We start from the raw sequence: 19799 nt of genomic DNA on the forward strand, positions 1-19799 counted from the left end.
TCTTTCTTTTGTTTACTTATCTATTGGATTATGCTTTAATGTTGCGGAAGCATGAAGATGTATAACCAATAAGATGTTCATTTTAACTTCTTAAGGATATCAGAACTTTTGACTTGCTTAGTACATTTCTGCAGATTAAGGCTTGGAAGTTCTAAGTCAAAATGATATGTGCAGAAAGTAAAAGACACGTTTATTTTTATCATGGTTCACCTTCTAACTAAGGCTACATCCAGTCCACCTTCTTCAGGTGATTTGCCTCTCAACAGAGGTCTTAATCCACTATAACCAAATCATGATTACACTTGCACGAACCTCCGTCGTGACTAACAACCTGCACATCCAACTGTTGTGACTAACCATATGGACAACGACCCGTTCAGTGATCTTCGAGAGATATAACGTCCCTTGACTCAAGAACCCTGCACAAGCTACCCGCGAGTCACTAACCCCTAGTTGACTGAACCGTTGAGTGATCCCAACAGGATATAACGTTCATCACACTAGTAACCTACACATCTACTGAAGGATAGAAAAACACTTAGAAAGGGGGGATTTAAATAAGTGTGACTTTAAAAACTTATAAGATAAAAACAATGAACACAATTATTTTTATCCTGGTTCGTTGTTAACGAAACTACTCCAGTCCACCCCCTTAGAGTGATTTACCTCAACTGAGGATTTAATCCACTAATCCAACTGATTACAATGGTTTTCCACTTAGATAACCTCTAAGTCTTCTAGAGTATACAGATCACAACTTGATCACTCTAGGAAATCACCACTTAGATAACCACTAAGTCTTCTAGAGTCTACTGATCTCACTGATCACTCTAGGAACCTTTTACAATCAATGTAAAATAATGTTTACAAGAGTATGAATTGCTTCTTATAAAGCTATAATCACAACAGTGATATTTCTCTTAAGTTCTAAGCTTAACACTCACTAAATATTACAAGAGTTTGTGAGGTTGAAGATGAAGTTCGTGAGCTTTGAATTTGACAGCGTTTTGGTATAATTTGCAAGAATTTGTTAGCTGCTTCTGATCAGAACATCCATATATATAGGCGTTTGAGAAGATGACCGTTGGGTTGCATTTAATGCATTGCATGAATAGTACAACTTTGCATTTAATGTTTCACACTTTTGTTAACTACCTTGAGCCATGCTTTTGCTGCTTTTACCGACTTTGCCTTTTGTAGCTTCTAACGTTCCTTTTGTCAGTCAGAGATTAGACTTAATAGCCTGTCATCTTGTACTTGCTTCTGAACTCAGATTTTTGAATACAACGTTTGAATATCAGAGTCAATCAGCTTGGTGCAGAGCATGTTCTTGTCTTCTGACTTTGAAGTGCTTGAGCGTGATACCGTTCAGAACATCAGTGCTTCTGCTTCTGACTTCATGTTCTTCTGATGCTTCATAGTCCATGTTCTGATTCTGCTTGACCATCTTCTGATATCTTTCCAGAGCATGTTCTGATGTAGCCATCCAGAACCTTCTGAGCCAGTGCTTCTGAGCGCTGAATTGTGCATACTCTTTATATATTTCATGAAATGGAAAATGTAAAGGATTAGAGTACCATATTGTCTTATACAAAATTCATATATAATATTATCATCAAAACAAGAATATTGATCAGAACAAATCTTGTTCTAACAATCTCCCCCTTTTTGATGATGACAAAAACATATATAATTGATATGAATTTGTAACCATAAAATCAGATGACAAAAGACAATTACACAGATATAGCATAAGCATATAATCAGAGTGTGTGAATATGTATCCCCCTGAGATTAACAATCTCCCCCTGAAATAAATACTAGAAGAATTTATAAATAAAAGACTTCCTTGAGTATTTTTCCATTTCAGTCGAGACTTTCACTTAGCATAGAACTTCAGAATATTCAGAGCTTCTGCTTCTTGCTTCCATAGGACAGCTTTAGAGCTTTGAATTTCTTCTTTGTAATCAATTGAAACACAACATGCTTGATTGAATCAGAACATTCTTGAATGTATTAGAGCATCATCAGAGCATCTTTACACCCTGGAATGTATCAGAGCATACTAAACAAAATGTATCAGAGCATGAATGTATCAGAGCATTCTTGAGAAAGAATATGTATCAGAGTATTCTAAGAAGAATATATCAGAGCATTCTAAAATGAATATCAGAACATTCTTCTTGCTTCTAATCTTGAAGCTTCACAGCACTAAGCTTGCTTCAAATCTCCAAGAGCACGCTTCTTTATAGAATTGCTTTTCCCCATGTATTTGCTTCTCATGTTGAGCTTTTTCAGAATATCTTCAATCCTGCAAAAAATCTCAAAGACATAGAACTTGCAAATAATGTTAGGAAATGTTGAGACTTAATCCTAGCAACTGATATAACAAATCAAATCAATTATCATGTTTCTCCCCCTTTTTGTCATAACATCAAAAAGCATTAAAAGATTCAGATGATAAAAGACACATAGAGTGAAGAAGATAATATTTTCATTGATTAAAATAATCAGAAGGTACAAAATATGATAAAATCAGATGCAAGAACAACATATGCATAAAAACAAAGGAAACAACTAAGACCAAGACAGACTACGACGGGCCAAGCCTATTAGCTAAGATGGCCAGAAGGTTTTTAATCTCAGTAGTGTTTTCCTTCTGAGTCTTCATGAATGATCTGAACTCAGCATGAGTATCCTCGTGCTTGTCCAAACAAGTAGCCAAGTCAGCTTGATTCTGTTGAAGAGCCTTCATAGTGTTTATCAAAACAGAGGCAGAAGGTCCAGCAGAAGAAGCATCAAAGCTATTATCCATGACAGGAGGATTCTCAGTAGCTTCTAGCATAAGAACATCATCTTGTTTTTCCTTAACAGGAGATTTCTCAGCAGGATGATCTACAAAATCATGATTCTCAGCATCAGCTTCTGACACAAAAGCATCTTCAGCATACACTGGAGCAGGGATCTCAGCATCTGGATTCTCAAGAGCCAGAAGAATGTCAGCCAGATTCTCTGGAGATGTTGGAGAAACCGGTTCTGATGGGTATTCAACTTCTGGATATACCATACTTGGTGCTTTAACAGAGGGGTTCTCCCTAAGCCAGTTGAATATAGACTGAAAGTCTCCAGTCAAAACGTTGTACTGAGGCTTCCACACAACCAAAGCCAGAGGATGCACTTCTTCAAGCTCATCAACCAATTCTTTCTCTTCAAGAGATATCCAGCTTCTGATGGGAAAGAAGTAGCTTTCTTCCAAGTCCCTTAGAAATCCAGAAGGACCAGGAGCATCAGTTATACAAGCTTCTTGCAGCTTCAGAAGGTCAGAATTAATCTCTCTTCTGAAAGCTATCCAGAGATTCCCAAAAGCAACATAATCCAAGTTGGCATTATGTGCTACCTTCATTGCATCTAAACCTTCTTGTACCTTAAGCTTTAATAATTCAAAACGTACACCAACAGAGAGTTCAGAAGGTTTGGTTTTGAAAATTGTGGTGGAGGAGTCTGGGTTCAGAATGAAGTATGGTTCAGGTTCTCTATCAAGAGAAAGCAATGATTCTGCTTCATCCTCAGAATCCAAAACTACAAAAGCAGGGTCAGGGCGAGGTTTAGGTTGATAATTGCAAGAACGAAAGAGGTCTTTTAAGGAATCAGAATTTGTGGATTCTGATGCGGTGGCATTATTGGTAACAGGGTTAGCAACAGGAGGATAGTTTGAAGGAGGAGGAGGTTGAGAAGATGGGATAGAGGTGTGAGGAGGAAAGAGGGTTTGAAGGGGTAAGATTTCTAGGATAGATTCAGAAACAGGGTGGTCAGAAACAAGATTAGGCGTAATGCCTTTAGTCTTGGGTGAAGGAGGAGGGGTGAGAACTTTGGTGGTTGGAGGTGATTTTGCTGGGGCTTTTTCTGGTTGAATATCTGGTTGAGAGAGTGGGGGAACTTCTGTTGGTACAAATTTTGAAATTAAAACAGATACAGAATCAGGTTCAGAGATATGAATACCTGAAGATCTCTTCTTGTGAAGCCTCTCAGATTCATCTCCAACAGCCTTCCTCTTCTTCTAAATCACCACCTTCTGCTTTCCTTGTGAAATTTCCTTCTTCCTTTCTTCGTCCTTCTTTTCTTCTTCTTTCTGTTCTACTTCTTCCTTCTTCTTTTCTCCTTCAACAGCTTTCTTATCTTCTTTCTTTTTCTTGTCTTTCTTCTTCTTATCTTTCTTCTTTTTCTTCTTCTTTTCTTCATCCTTCTCATGTTTCTTCTCATCATTCTTCTTCTGCTTCTTCTTTTCAACTTCACCTTCTTTCTTTTGAATCTCCTTCTGTTCCTCAGCCTCCTTTTCACTTCTCTTCTCTTCACTAATAGATGGAGGATCTAGCTTACGCTTTGTTCTTCTTTCTTGCTGGGGAGCAACTTTTGAAAAGACTTCTAATACTCCATCCTTAGTAGTCAGAAGCTTCTGCTTGCTTATCCCAATAGGAGCATTTACAGATCCATCTTATTTGAGAATATTGAGATAATGAACTTTAACATCTGGTAGTTCATTTTGGAAGAACATCTCAAAATCAGCAAGAACCGGACCCCTTTTGTTTCTAACATCTGGATTTGCTTGAGGAGTTGAACCAATGATTGAATTAAGCCCATTTTCCTCAGAGTATGAGCGTTCAGAGCACTCCCAATAATGGTGTAAGGATTATTGATTACTCCAGCAGTTTCCAACTTTTCAGCCATCTTGGTTTGAACCAGAAGATTTGTAATGATCCTCCCGAAAGGAATAACATTCCTCTTATGCTTCATTCTGTTTTCATCTCTAGAATCCTTCACAGCATTCCACAAGTGATTGAAAATGATGTAAGGGATATCCACCTTTTTCTGCGTACCAAGGCAATACATGATGTATTGTTGGTATCTATTGATGAAGTCAGATGAACTGGTTGATTTCCTGTGGTAGAAACAACCTAGAAGAATCTTTGTCCATATCTTGTATATATTCTTCAGATCCTTAACCTTCTTTGATTTCTTCCCATCAATAAAGATTTCAGTGTAGACAACATCCCAATCAGTTCTTGGAGTTGCTTCAGTCTCACCTGCAGAATCCATCAACCCAAACAACATTCTCAAGGTGGTTTCAGTGATGGGGAAGAATCTACCATGAACGAAGGAGACGATAACTTTAGGGATAACGGTTGTATGAATCCAGAATTCCTTCACAAGGTCTGGATAGACTGGTCCACAGAACTCATAAAACAATGGTGCCCATCCTTGAAACACCAAGTTCTCTTTGAGATGAATTTCATGTTCTTCAAGAATCAACATCTACCATTAATTCATAAATAACTTCCAACTGATCCAAAGGAATTGAACAGGTGATTTTTTGAATGAGTTGTTGCTCTTGTTCTTGTTCATTGTGAAGTTGTTGCTGAGGAGATGAACTTGCATTCTGAGACGAGGAGGAAGCCATGGAAGCACTTCTGAGATTTCTGGGTTTTCTTTTAGGGTTTAAGAAAAGAGAGAAAAGGTTGCAGAAATGCATACACAAGAGAGAATGAATGCGTGAAAAGTGAAAATGAGGGTATGAGAGATGTATAATTAGACACAGATTTGAAAACAAAATGCAATTAGATTCTGAGAATGAACAGTTACAGAATGCAGAGAATCAAATGCATTTAATGTTGAGTGACGTTAGGGTAAAACATGATATTTGAAATGATTTGCACAGTTACCTAAGGCGGCGTCTCATCAACTACACGCATGCTTGTCCCTTTAGAGTGAACACGTGTTCATCTTCTGGAATAGCTGGTGACAGTTCTGTTGCTTTAAAAGAGATTCTGAATCAAATTAGACATATGAAATGTTAGTAATAATAGAATCAGAATATCTAACTGATTAACATTTTCAGAACTTCTTATAAAAGAAATAAATGATCATTTCGAATCTAATCCATATATTAGAACTTCTCATCTTTTCACTCTGGGCATAAGTCCATACTGATATTCTTCAGAATGAACTTAAACCTATCTTCAGCAAGGGGTTTTGTAAAGATATCAGCCCATTGATGGTCTGTATCAACAAAGTTTAAAGATAGAACACCCTTCTGAACATAGTCCCTAATGAAATGATGTTTAATCTCAATATGTTTAGCTTTGGAATATAAGATTGGATTCTTAGATAAACAAATAGCATAAGTATTATCACAGAAGATAGGAATGTTACTCTCATATATATGATGATCTTCTAGTTGACTCTTCATCCAGAGCATTTGTGTACTACATCCAGCAGCAACAACATATTCTGCTTCTGTTGTAGAGAGGGCAATTGTAGCTTGCTTCTTGCTGTACCAGGAGATCAGATGACTTCCAAGAAATTGACAACTTCCAGAAGTACTTTTTCTTTCAACTCTATCTCCAGCGTTGTCGCACGCTCGCGAAAAATGAACAGAGTCGCCACCAATATATTTATCCCATAAGGGAAAGGAATATCAGAAAACCTAGAAAAGGAAGGAACCGGGGTCTTGCGACCAGAGAATCAAGGTACGGGAGTCGGTTACGCAAGGGGAAGGTATTAGCACCCCTCACGCCCATCGTACTCGATGGTATCCACCTATGTCTGTTTCTATCTAATGGGTGTGTACTATGTCTATGTCTAGGTCTATGTCTAAATGCGAAATGAATGCAAAATGTAGGGAAAATAAAGAATTGTACTCGCACGGGCCCTACCCCGCTGCCTACGTATCCTTTTCAGGAATCAGAGTTACCGTAGCTCGGCTCACGTTTTTTTGTTTGTTTTTGTGTTTTTTAGTTGGGCGGAGTTAACGCTCGCGTTCTTGCACAAGGGGACAGCCTAGGATGCAATGGAACGGAGATAACGATGCCCTTAAGAAGAAGAAAGAGATTGGTTTGTGTCTTTTAGGGTAGATGAGTGATGAACAGTTCCCAATACCGGGCCACTCACCACTTTCTCTATTTTGCTTTAGTCTGAACCATTGTTAGGTGTTTTAAAGTGTTTTTGGTTGTGTATTTTTTAGGGGAATTTACTTCACGATTCGAATCACATAAAAATGTATAATGATCGAGAAGCAGATTAGGGAATGAATCCCATTCACTTCCATCCCATTATGTAATGTTTGAGAAACAGATTAGAGAATGAATCTCACTCATTTCTCTCCCATTAATTAATGTTTGAAAAACAGATTAGGGAATGAATCCCACTCGTTTCTCTCCCATTAAGTAGTGACCGAGAAACAGATTAGGGAATGAATCCCACTCGTTTCTATGTCACTAAGTGATCGAGAAATAGATTAGGGAATGAATCCCACTCATTTCTCTATCACTTGCTTAATGTGATTCGTATCTTCCTTTTATTAACGCTTTAAAGAGTTGAAAAGAAAAAGAATGCAATAGGGAACTATATCTAAATTCTAGTCTAAGTTGTTTATACAAGTCTAAATCCTAATGTTAACATGATAATGGATTCTAAAAGAAGCATACAAATGGTATAACAATATAGGCCAAAAATATGGCCAAAACAAGTAACAAAGTCACACAACAACTATACAAAACGAACATAGAAATAGTGCAAAAACGATTCAAGCATTAGTACAAAAATGAAACTAAAAAAACTACTACTTTTATGGGTTTTATTGGTGTTAAGGGAATTCTAATTCAAGTCTAAATTGCACTTAAAGAACCTACATTCTAATAAGCCTAAACTAGTATTTTTATCGTTTTTATGTGAAGGGGAAGTCAAAAGATTAATGTCAAAATTAACCTAAGGTCTACTTATTTTTATGAGTTTTTTCATGGGAAAATTAATGTCAACAATCACCTAAAAATCTAACAAAATATTAAAGGTTTTATCATGTTTTTATCAACTAAAAATAATAAAAAAACTATTGTGAAATAAACCTAAAATCTACAAGTTTTATGAAGTCAGGGGGTGAAAACTGAATTTGATGGTGTAGGAAGCAGTTCTGTAAATCAAACGCAGGCCCAATCAGATTAAGGCCTAGCAGAATTGTTTTTTTGTCTCATACTTTCTTTATGCCAAAAAGTACGCACCAATGGGCCAGGGGGTGAAATAGCATTTCAGGCCCAAAGTATTTTTTGTGACAGTTTTTCTTTTACTTGAAACTTGGGCTTTCATAGGGTGAGTTCTAGCAGTTCGGTCAAGGCCCAAGGTTGTTTTCTATTCAGATTATTGATTCACATGATTTTTTATTTCAAAGTTTTAATTGTGGTAAAAAAGAAATGAAATAAAAATTAAAGAAAACAAATAGAAACAGAAAAGGGGATTAGGGTTATTTCGTGTGACCTTTCGAGTTCTTCTTCTCCTCTCACGAACAAGACACAACGGCGCACTCCTTCTCTCCGATCAAAATCACCGGCCACCTTTCATCTTCTCCGATTCGCTTTATCTTCTTCTTCTGCGTTTTTGTGTTGTGCGTGATGTTGCGTGGTCGTTGTCATCATTTCTACAGGTCGTCGATGATGATGAGGCGACGATGATGGGATGGATGTTGGTGATCGATGAAGAGATGATTGAAGAATTCGTTGATGAGGATGATGATGATGCAGAGGCGTTGTTGAAGATACTAAATTGTCGATTGAGGAGAGATTGGTGGAATTCGATATTCGTCGCGGTTCGGTTAGAGATGCGTTTCTGTTACGTTTTTTTTCTGATGATTCTCAACCTCTTGTTCTTCTCTCTGAATTCAGAGTTGATGAAGATGAAACTCTGAAGATTGGTTGAAGAACGACTCTGGATTGAAGTTTGGTGCGATGAAGAAGATGGTTTTTCTTTGTCGATTTTCTGTTGTGATTCTCGATCTCTATTTGCAGATTGAAGAATTGGTGGAGGATTTTTATTATTGAAGGTTGGTAGTGATTGAAGATGGATGAAGGCTGAAGAGTTTTTGATGAAGGTGAGAATTGAAAGTGAATGAAGGAGATGAAAACAAAAATGGTGGTGAGGAATGAAGAGAATGGAGAAGATTGAAGGCGTGAAGGGTGAAGAAGAAGGGCCTCCGAGATTGAAGGTTGATGTTTCTGTTATATAGAGTGTGAAGAGCCGAATATTGAGAATCTGAGCTTCAAGGTTAGATATCTTCTTCTGATTTTCCGTTTCTGATTCTGTTGAACTCTTTTCTCCACCCTTTTCTGTTAGTCAGGTTTTTGGTTATAGAATTCAGTTAGGAATTGGTTGAGGGTAGTTAGTTTTTCTGTTGAGAATTCTGTTAGGAGAAGCTAGAAGGTGGTTAGGATTCTGTTGTAGAACTGCTGGGGTTAGTGATTAGGAGAAGTCTGTTAGAAATTGTTATGCAGAATTTTGGTTTATCTGTTTTATATTGCTCATAGAACTTTTTTTTTGTGCAGCTTTGGAGTACTGAACCGACTTATATATTGCTGCAGATTTTATTTGTATGATGGAGTTAGCCGGTCTTGGTATTTTGTCACTGCGGTTCAGCTTCGGTTTATAAGTGCAAGGTGGAGTTTGGACTGATATAGTGCGGGTATGGCCATGTATAAAATCGGTTAATTGCGTAACTACCGTTAGACATAAGCTTGGAGTCTCTGATTTTTGTATTACTCTCCTTTTTCTTTGATTTTTTGTGATGCAGCTTATATGTGCAGGCTCTGTTTCGATTGAAATGGCATGTTTGTTGCTGGTTTTTTCTTCATGTGAACTCTGCTTTGGTGTTAAGGCATGCTGAAAGTGTTTGAATCGATACCGTCTTCTCTTTTGCAGGTTGAACACATGGTTACTTGGGATGGTTGAGTGGATTTGCGCCTTTGAATTCAATCCGTAGCTTGTTCTTCTTATTTTCTGTTAAGTGAAGTGTAAGCTGGTATGTGATTCTTGAAAGTGAAGCAATTTGGAACTTGAAGGTCACCCTGAAGTTGAAGCTTGAAGGCTGAGGCAAGGACTAGGCTTTAGGAAATTCCAATTAACTTTATGTAGACTTCTTTTGTATGAATTTTTGTATTATCGTGAAGATTAAAACTAAGAACAATACACCAAAGCATTATTTCTCTCCTCTTTTTGTATTTCCTCTTGACATAGTGATGGACTTTTTGTAATGGGTTTTGAATGGAATTGTGAGTTTGTAATGAATGATGATGTTGAATGAAACTCGAAAGGGTGTCGGTGCTCTTGTACTTCTTGTGACCTCGATGATCCATTTTCAATACGCAAAGCGTTTCTCTTCTTTTTGCTAGCCTTTGACCGATACCTTGTTATTTTATTTTCAAGAACTTGCACACATCGATGCTTAGGAACATTGATTCATTTTGATTATCTGCAACTTTAGATTCACTTCAAATCTCAACGAATGAATTCCAATCACCTTGCATCTTAAGAAAGCTTGGTTCACCTAACCAGTCTTCACCTTCAAATTTTAATGACAACTCTTGAATCTTTGACTTTATTTCTCACAGCCCAAATTAACTTGCTATTGAAGTAACAAATATATGATGAGAATTAGAAATTGTGTTGAACAACTCTCTCTTCTATTTTGTTGCATTTGTAATTCAATCCCCCCATAACAATAACGCTTCGAAGGAATCCTTGAAGAAGATAATAATTGAGCATAGAAGAACGCCTTAACACGAAATCCAATGAACTCAAATGAAACAACAATCTCAGACACCATGCGTAAGTAGCTCTAATTTCTTGGTGCACACAGGGATATAGACCTTAATCCTTCGAACTTGGTACGCCTTGAGATATAGTACCCCTGTACCCTTTGAATGAATATGAGAGCCTCAGAGCAGTATAGGAACCCTAATTCTTCACAATCCTTAATCCCAATGCCCGATTTATTGATTAATGATGCATGAGTTATGTTAGATGACCTAATGAAAGGTATGTACATGAGATTATGAAATGCATAAGCCTAAGCCAGATAAAATTGAAAGGGTAGGACAAATTTGGGGTATGACAGCTGCCCCTATTTAATCGTCTTAAACCTGAAGGTGAGATTGACATTGGTCTTTCGAACATTCGAGGTGGAAGAAGATTAAATATCACAGTACCAGAAATTTGTCCTGAAAAGATGGCATGGATACTATCCTTATTTTTGGTTTTTGTCTTGATATCTGCTGGGGAAAGAGAAATTTATTTATTTTTTTGGTGGCAATATTTACAGTGAACAATGGATTTGGATGGAGATAGCTTATAACGTGGTAGCGGTGCCGACACGGGGTTTTCAAAGAGGATGGTTGTATGAAACAATGCCGAAAGGAAAAAGATCTCGTACGATCTATGACTCAACATCGACTCGACACCAGGAGAAGACCTAAGCATGATCTTCAGGACTGAAAGAATAAGATCTCTTATGATCTATGACTCAACATCAGGACTGAAAGGAATAAGATCTCGTGGCGATCTATGACTCAACATCGACTCGACATCAGGGGAGGATCTCGTACGATATTCAGGACTGAAAGAATAAGATCTCTTACGATCTATGACTCAACATCGGGACTGAAAGGAATAAGATCTCGTGGCGATCTATGACTCGACATCGACTCGACATCAGGGGAGGATCTCGTACGATATTCAGGACTGAAAGAATAAGATCTCTTACGATCTACGACTCAACATCGACTCAACATCAGGAGAAGACCTAAGCATGATCTTCAGGACAGAAAGAATAAGATCTCTTACGATCTATGACTCAACATCGACTCGACACCAGGAGAAGACCTAAGCATGATCTTCAGGACTGAAAGAATAAGATCTCTTACGATCTATGACTCAACATCGACTCGACACCAGGAGAAGACCTAAGCATGATCTTCAGGACTGAAAGAATAAGATCTCTTACGATCTATGACTCAACATCGACTCGACACCAGGAGAAGACCTAAGCATGATCTTCAGGACTGAAAGAATAAGATCTATTAAGATCTATGACTCAACATCGGGACTGAAAGGAATAAGATCTCGTGGCGATCTATGACTCAACATCGACTCGACATCAGGGGAGGATCTCGTACGATATTCAGGACTGAAAGAATAAGATCTCTTACGATCTATGACTCAACATCGGGACTGAAAGGAATAAGATCTCGTGCGATCTATGACTCAACATCGACTCAACACCAGGAGAAGACCTAAGCATGATCTTCAGGACTGAAAGAATAAGATCTCTTACGATCTATGACTCAACATCGACTCAATATCGGGAGAAGACCTAAGAATGATCTTCAGGACTGAAAGAATAAGATCTCTTACGATCTATGACTCAACATCGACTCGACATCAGGACAAAAGAAGACATTGTGTCAGACACTCATCAGAGATTGAAGATACCTCGCCTCGGCACCGTGGTTGGAAGAGATTTGAAATGTAGTAGCAGATATCAATCAGAATTTGTAAGGACAACCTTTTGTGTGGGGATGTATTATTGTCTTGACTGGGTGCGGATTTGTATTATCTGGCTTATGCTTTGTATGCATGTTTGAATTTTTCTGTGGCGTAATGCTCCATTTTGATGGATATGCTACGCTTTTGAGGATGCAATGTTATATGTAGTGAACGCTATATGCAGAGTGCCAAATAAAGGCATTAGTGAGGTAAACACCAGGGAAAATCCCCTTAGTGTTAAGGACCATGTGGAGGTGCCAATAGATATTGGGCTTTGATTTGTAAGATGCACTTTTCTTTGACTTGAAGAATGATTTCTGACTTCTCACCATGTGCCACTGGTTGGAGGATTTTCAGTTTGAGGAGATTCCCTCGATTCACCATGTTGGGGATGAGAAATCCAGATAAGGAGCTTTGATTAGGGAAGTAGAACGACTCCTAGGAGGAATAAACCCTTATGCTTGAGGAGAGACCAAATTTCTAGGAGAAATAAACTCCTATGGTCATGGAGCGACAAAAAACTCACCCCCAGGCTTCGTGACTTATGGAGGGATTTGCCCCAAAGGATCCTTGGAGAGATTTGTCGAATCTCGACGTAACTGCCCCAGATTGGTTGAACTCAAGAGAGATTCCTCGACTTGATTGCCCCAGATTGATCAGGGCTCGAAGAGATTTGTCGACATGATTGCCCCAGATATGCTGAATTTGAGAGGTCAAACCTCGACTTAATTGCCCCTGATTAGGTACATCGGACTAGAATCCTCAAGCCTTCATTGTTTTGAAGTTAAACAAACATGGAAACAACTTTACCACGCTCAACGGAGTCTTCAAACTCTTCCCCTCAAGGTAATCAAAGAAAGCATTAACTGTTCATGCTCAACGGAGTTTTTAGAGGATCTTCCCCTTGATGGTCAACATTTGAAATGATTAGCTTTTACTCCTCGGAGTTCTCAAGTCTCTTGTATTTTGATATGATCAAGTTGCTCATTGATTCTCATCCTTGAAAATTTCCTTGATGTTAAGCACATGTTTTGTACGCAAAAGAATGTTAATTCTAAGAATGATAATTCTAATGCAAAACCTATGTTAGTCTTGAAGTTGTAAAAACTTTTTTATTGAAATGAGGTTGCGACCTCTTGTGAATGGATCACTAGTTGACACAACCCCGATTTTTGCATGTAGAAGATAAAGCAAGCCTACGATACCAACATGGAAATGAGTCTCGCTTCATTGGGAGTCAATTAAACGCTATCTCATAGGAGTGTGCTTTCAAAATAACCCTACTTCAATTAGGACTTTTAAGGGTCGTAACTTGGCCGGGTTCACGGTTTTGGAAACAAAGGATTTTTAGGCTCAAAATTATTTGGTGCCCACCCCCTTCGTGATGTTCTCCAATCCTATGTTCAATTAACTCGACACGAGTGTTCATCCCTCACGAGGAATTTGGAATGGTTGAGGAATCAATAAGGTTCTTTGGACATGGCGGTCGCTCACTTTTTATTCTTCTGATTCATTGTCACACGACTTTGTTCTTTTGGCAATTTCATCATCTTTTTTTTCCTTTTGTCATTTTTCTTTTCATCTTTTATTTTCATTATTTTTTCGCCATTTTTTTTTCTCTTTTTTTTGAACAAGTCGTGTGACCTCGCATAGTCTTTGATTCGTTGGAGGTGATTGCGACTGCCTCACTCCTTTGATTTGATGAAGGATTACCATTGTGGTATCGTCATCTCTTGATCTCTTGATGGAATAAGGGTAATCATTGCGGTTTTGACATTCCTCAACCTTTTGAAGGATAACCATTGTTGTACCCTTAGATTCATACCTTTTTGGTGAGTTTTGAACACTCGATCAAGTTAAATGAACACTACCCCGCCCCAAGGTTAAAATAAGGGTTTTTTATGATTAGAAAAGAAACTCCTACTTCAAGGCTCAAAAGGGGTTAACGAGGGTCTATCTCCCTTATATCTCCGGTGTTTGGGGATTTGAAATAATGCCTGTACATCCTCAGTAGGGTTTTTATTCGAAAACACATGATTAGAGATTTTTCATTTTTATCTTTCATCATTCTCCCTCAGCTTTTTGCATAAGCAAGCAATTAGCAAAGTTGGTATCGTAATGCCAAAAACATTTTATGAGTGATAACGAATGGATTACTTCAAGACAAACATAAACAATGTATTATGATTTTCATTCAGAAATTAACAAGTTTTTACATTCTATTGATGCTTAAACACACAAATGAAAAATTACAATGAGAATGCAGTAAGAAACTAAATGGGTGTCGTTGTTGAGGAGACTTGACTCCGTCTGGACTTGCTGAGCTTGAATACTTTCTGCAGTTCCTTCCAAACACTTCAGATTACTTCAAAAGAGAACTCCGATAAAGTCACCCATGAATTGTAAACTTTTGCCTCACTTTAGGGATTCGAGCAATGCGAGTGATGCAATGCTCAAGATAAGAGTATGTCTTGCTTATCCCTCGTGCGGGAGCCCCAAGCATAGATGTTGAAGAAGTATTCGCCTTCATAAATGGAAAGAATCCGGTATGGTCATCAAACTCAAGAGAGCTACTTGTGGTGAAGAAGACCCAAAACACGAATCTTAACCAATTGAAATTCTGACAAACGAGGAAGCAACTGGGCATAAGGCCATCAATTTGTCTCTTATATTTTTCTCTCTGTTAACTAGCAAGGCCACTGAGAAGGAGATCCTGAGAAAAGGCAACTGATATATGAAGTAAAACCTTGAGAATGAGCAGCATTGTGAAGAGCACTCTTGATTATCACACGGAAGAAGATTCTGATGAAGTCACCCAAGAATTTGTAATGCTTTAGGGATTCGAGCAATGCGAGTGATGCAATGCTCAAGATAAGAGTGCGTCTTGCTTATCCCTTGTGCGGGAGCCCCAAGCATATTCATTGAAGAAGTATTTGCTATCAAACATGGAGGAACCTTGCGTGGTCACCAAACTTAGAGAAGCTATTTGTTGCAAAGAGAACTCAAACACCAACTGAAACACCAACCCCCACGGATGCAACTGAGCATAAGAACCTTGAGAATGAGAGATGCTTCTACAAAACATTCTTGATTACTACTTGAAAGAGATTCTGACAAAGTTGCTCGAGAATTTGTGGTGTTTTATTATTATTATACCAACGAGTTCAAGGAAGCAGCTTTCTACAAAACAGGAAATACTTGAAATGAGAACACAGAAAGGAAATGATGATTGCCATAGTTGAGGAGCCTTGACTCCATTTGGGCTTATTATTATATTCTCTTTCTTTTTTTTTTTTTTTTGATACTTTCTGGAATACGGGCATTCACTTAGGCATGAACTCTTCGTTTTATGCGCAGGCCATTTGGAGTGAATGATATTACTTTGGAGTCAATGAGATCTTGGACTTTGTGTTTCAAAATATTACAATCCTCAGTTGAATGTCCAGATGTCCCAGAATGGTACTCACACCTTGCGTTTAAGTCATATCCTTGAGGAATTGGTATTGGAGGGGGCTTAAACTCCCTTAGTTGGACCAAAGAATCCTTGAGCAAATGAGAAAGCAGCTGACTATAGGTCATAGGAATTGGGTCAATCCTTCTTGGTGGTCTCCTTGGCATTTGTGGACCCTGCTGATGGCAATGATTCCAGTACCCATTCTGTTCAGGTGTCTTCCTCTTTTGATTTGGCTGTGAAACAAATGGAGACTGATGAGGTGGGAAACCTGGAACCCAAGATGGTGCATTATGCTTCTGATTTGAAGTAGATCTGACATAGAAGTATGAATCAACCTTTTCTTCCACCGCAGTTGGAACCCCATTTCCTCGAACAAACATACCCTCGGGGGTGAACAAAATCACTTTTGAATCAATGAGATCTTGAATTTGCTGCTTCAGCGCCCTACAATTCTCAATATCATGACCAGGTGCCCCAGAATGGAACTCACATCGAGCATTGGCATCAAAGGTGGGGGGGAGCTTTTCAGGCGTAGCCAATTCTCGTAGCTCAATCAACTGAAGCTCCAGCAAACGGGGAAGTAACTGAGCGTAAGGCATCGGGATAGGATTGAGAATTCTCTGAGGTATCTTAGGCTTTTTCCCACACATTTGGCCTCCTTGAAGAACAGATTGGCATGGAGGTAATGGCACATGGAGTTGAGGAGGAACTTCCTGAGGCATTCCATGAGTGGGAAGGGATCCTACTGAAGAGAAGGGATCAACAACTTCTGTTGCAGCAGTAGGAACAACATCCCCTTCCTTTCTTAGTACTGTTTTTAGAACTTCCATGACCAAGCTCAATTGAGTCTTCAACTGATTGTTTTCCTCTTTTAGTGCATCCTGATTACGGACCAAGCCTCGCATCTCCAACATAAGATGACCCATTTGTTCCTTCATCTCATCCATTTCCTCACGGAGTTGTTCCATAGTTGATCTTGGAGTTGTGGCGGTGAGAAGTCAAATCTGTTGTTGATCTTGGAATCTGGATAGAAATGGTCCCATAAGTCTCTGAAAGAACCATGAAATGCATGATAGTATGAATGCATGTTTCATTTATGAGAGATCCTAAAGTCTTTTCACACACTTTCATTCTTCTTTTTTTTTTGAATTAAATCTTCCTTTTTTGTATAGAATATCCTTTCTTTTCTTTTTTGCTTTTCTATTTCCTTTTCTTTTACATATCTTTTCTTTTCTTTTCTTTTCTTTTCTATTTTTTTTTGGAAATAGGCTTTAGGATCTTTCATAAATGGAGTGGACAAAGCAATGATGTTATGCAATGCAAAAGCATGGGATCCACGGTCCATATAATCTTAGTAACCACTGTACAATCCTCTGAATAACTGATACAGGTCAAATGTCACAGGATCAAAGGTCCGACACCTTTTTGAATACCAGGAAAACCAATAGTCACCAACAGAACAGAATAGTCACCAACGGTACCTGTCATGTATATCCCTCCCCACTCACAGGTGAATCTAGGTCAGGGTAGGTCATGAAACGCAGTATACGGTCCGCCCGAAGGTAAGCATCATCACAGCGCGGATGCGGGTGACGATAATACCTCCGTTTGAAACCACTACTCTGCTCGTAGTCACATGATCCATCCCGAGACGTACACCTCGAGACAAACCATGCTCCCACTCTATCCTAGGGTACCTAAAGTGCACTCATAGCCTGGGTATTGGGCCTTTTACCTCATAGAACATCCCACCCAACCTGCAAAACAGAACAGAAGACCCCAAGGAACACAGAATATAATCCATATGCATGATGTGCAAACAGAAATAAACATGATATGCAAGCAGAAAAATAAACATGCAAACATATATACAAGGTATAGACATAAAAAACAAATAAACACCCAGTAAATAAACAAACAAACGCAGGCTAGGATCGACTCGCTAAGGATGGACCAGCAACAGGTCTAGCAACATCCCCAGCAGAGTCGCCAGCTGTCGCACGCTCGCGAAAAATGAACAGAGTCGCCACCAATATATTTATCCCATAAGGGAAAGGAATATCAGAAAACCTAGAAAAGGAAGGAACCGGGGTCTTGCGACCAGAGAATCAAGGTACGGGAGTCGGTTACGCAAGGGGAAGGTATTAGCACCCCTCACGCCCATCGTACTCGATGGTATCCACCTATGTCTGTTTCTATCTAATGGGTGTGTACTATGTCTATGTCTAGGTCTATGTCTAAATGCGAAATGAATGCAAAATGTAGGGAAAATAAAGAATTGTACTCGCACGGGCCCTACCCCGCTGCCTACGTATCCTTTTCAGGAATCAGAGTTACCGTAGCTCGGCTCACGTTTTTTTGTTTGTTTTTGTGTTTTTTATTTGGGCGGAGTTAACGCTCGCGTTCTTGCACAAGGGGACAGCCTAGGATGCAATGGAACGGAGATAACGATGCCCTTAAGAAGAAGAAAGAGATTGGTTTGTGTCTTTTAGGGTAGATGAGTGATGAACAGTTCCCAATACCGGGCCACTCACCACTTTCTCTATTTTGCTTTAGTCTGAACCATTGTTAGGTGTTTTAAAGTGTTTTTGGTTGTGTATTTTTTAGGGGAATTTACTTCACGATTCGAATCACATAAAAATGTATAATGATCGAGAAGCAGATTAGGGAATGAATCCCATTCACTTCCATCCCATTATGTAATGTTTGAGAAACAGATTAGAGAATGAATCTCACTCATTTCTCTCCCATTAATTAATGTTTGAGAAACAGATTAGGGAATGAATCCCACTCGTTTCTCTCCCATTAAGTAGTGACCGAGAAACAGATTAGGGAATGAATCCCACTCGTTTCTATGTCACTAAGTGATCGAGAAATAGATTAGGGAATGAATCCCACTCATTTCTCTATCACTTGCTTAATGTGATTCGTATCTTCCTTTTATTAACGCTTTAAAGAGTTGAAAAGAAAAAGAATGCAATAGGGAACTATATCTAAATTCTAGTCTAAGTTGTTTATACAAGTCTAAATCCTAATGTTAACATGATAATGGATTCTAAAAGAAGCATACAAATGGTATAACAATATAGGCCAAAAATATGGCCAAAACAAGTAACAAAGTCACACAACAACTATACAAAACGAACATAGAAATAGTGCAAAAACGATTCAAGCATTAGTACAAAAATGAAACTAAAAAAACTACTACTTTTATGGGTTTTATTGGTGTTAAGGGAATTCTAATTCAAGTCTAAATTGCACTTAAAGAACCTACATTCTAATAAGCCTAAACTAGTATTTTTATCGTTTTTATGTGAAGGGGAAGTCAAAAGATTAATGTCAAAATTAACCTAAGGTCTACTTATTTTTATGAGTTTTTTCATGGGAAAATTAATGTCAACAATCACCTAAAAATCTAACAAAATATTAAAGGTTTTATCATGTTTTTATCAACTAAAAATAATAAAAAAACTATTGTGAAATAAACCTAAAATCTACAAGTTTTATGAAGTCAGGGGGTGAAAACTGAATTTGATGGTGTAGGAAGCAGTTCTGTAAATCAAACGCAGGCCCAATCAGATTAAGGCCTAGCAGAATTGTTTTTTTGTCTCATACTTTCTTTATGCCAAAAAGTACGCACCAATGGGCCAGGGGGTGAAATAGCATTTCAGGCCCAAAGTATTTTTTGTGACAGTTTTTCTTTTACTCGAAACTTGGGCTTTCATGGGGGTGAGTTCTAGCAGTTCGGTCAAGGCCCAAGGTTGTTTTCTATTCAGATTATTGATTCACATGATTTTTTATTTCAAAGTTTTAATTGTGGTAAAAAAGAAATGAAATAAAAATTAAAGAAAACAAATAGAAACAGAAAAGGGGATTAGGGTTATTTCGTGTGACCTTTCGAGTTCTTCTTCTCCTCTCACGAACAAGACACAACGGCGCACTCCTTCTCTCCGATCAAAATCACCGGCCACCTTTCATCTTCTCC

The 19799-nt window shown here is 38.4% G+C and overlaps 1 long non-coding RNA gene across 1 annotated transcript; it reads left to right on the forward strand.

Annotated features, from left to right (window-relative positions):
* The first annotated feature begins 8947 nt into the window (after nt 1-8947).
* Nucleotides 8948-9916, forward strand: LOC131656834 (uncharacterized). The gene is made up of 3 exons (XR_009300318.1): nt 8948-9087; nt 9366-9502; nt 9739-9916. It is a non-coding gene; the product is annotated as an uncharacterized LOC131656834 (long non-coding RNA).
* Nucleotides 9917-19799: the final 9883 nt, after the last annotated feature.

Source organism: Vicia villosa, linkage group LG3 (genome assembly GCF_029867415.1).
Source record: "Vicia villosa cultivar HV-30 ecotype Madison, WI linkage group LG3, Vvil1.0, whole genome shotgun sequence".
Classification (NCBI taxonomy): domain Eukaryota; kingdom Viridiplantae; phylum Streptophyta; class Magnoliopsida; order Fabales; family Fabaceae; genus Vicia; species Vicia villosa.